The sequence below is a fragment of the Agrilus planipennis genome, unplaced genomic scaffold, assembly GCF_000699045.2.
Source record: "Agrilus planipennis isolate EAB-ADULT unplaced genomic scaffold, Apla_2.0 scaffold32, whole genome shotgun sequence".
In the NCBI taxonomy this organism is placed as follows: Eukaryota; Metazoa; Arthropoda; class Insecta; order Coleoptera; family Buprestidae; genus Agrilus; species Agrilus planipennis.
Genome location: NW_020439506.1, coordinates 823,723 through 824,734, shown reverse-complemented (window position 1 = coordinate 824,734; position 1,012 = coordinate 823,723). Strand labels below are relative to the sequence as shown.

At 33.2% G+C, this 1,012-nt stretch overlaps 1 long non-coding RNA gene across 1 annotated transcript in view; it reads left to right on the top strand.

Moving 5' to 3' along the window:
• Positions 1–1,012, top strand: part of LOC112905889 — a 6,360-nt gene extending 5,348 nt beyond the window's left edge. Inside the window, exons 2-3 of the long non-coding RNA XR_003232069.1 lie at positions 305–626; positions 681–1,012. This is a non-coding gene — a long non-coding RNA (uncharacterized LOC112905889). The remainder of the gene's footprint in view (positions 1–304; positions 627–680) is intronic.

Here is a 1,012-nt window from a genome sequence, read left to right as displayed (position 1 = left end):
AGCTACGCCGGGATTCGTTTCAGCAAGTAGATATCCATATATTTAAATGGACCTTGTTGAAGCATACGTAATCCTAAAATGTAGCACTGTACTACAGATGGCGTTTACAGCGCCATTTGTCGTATTTTCTAAAATGCGCTGTTAAGGCAGCAGGTAAAAATTGGTCTGTGTTCTGTTGAAGCTGCCTGCGACGCGCTGATGAGATCCGAAAAGATCGAAATCGCGATCCGCGTCTGGCAGTTTCGACAGAATACAGACCACTTCGAATTATTTTTATTAGTTTATACGTATGGTTGTGTTGCAGTTTTCTGGAATGTGGTATGTATATAAAGCGTACAAAAATGAGTTAGAAGATAACGTAACTTGTGCTCAGATGAATTATACTGCAATTGATACAGAATCTTTATCAATAAATCATCAGTCTTTTGATAACAATAAATATATTGTTAGTAAAGCCTCACATCAAGGTGTGTTAAAAATGGTTTATCCTGAGTTAGAGAACGGTTATTTCCATCTCTACAAAGACAATCAGTTTTCGATAAAACTTCTTTATTTAATTATGAAGACAGACTACAAAAATTATGCAGCAGTTTGGGCCTGTTCAAATATCGGGTGGAGGAGTTTACGTAAAGTTTTTAACGACTAATTAAGTTTCAAACATTGATTCTTTTGCTTTTTAGAATTTCTCTGGATCCTTTCCCGAGGTGGTAAGTTAATGGATTACATGGAAAATAAAATAAACAAGAAATTATTATTAAATGAAATAGAATTGAAAAATATTCGAGTGATGAATAAAAAACCAAAATTATGTGAAAAACGAAATAAAAACAATAATAATTGAACAAGACTTTATAAAACACCATGCAGTACGTATCCTGCTTGCTTCTCTTGATATTTAGTAAAAAGCAATTCCTGTCGTTCAGCCAACAAGTTCAATTATTAGGTTTATACAAAATGGCATAGAAAAAAGCACTTTCAGTTTTTCAGATTGATAATTTAAAACAAAAGCACA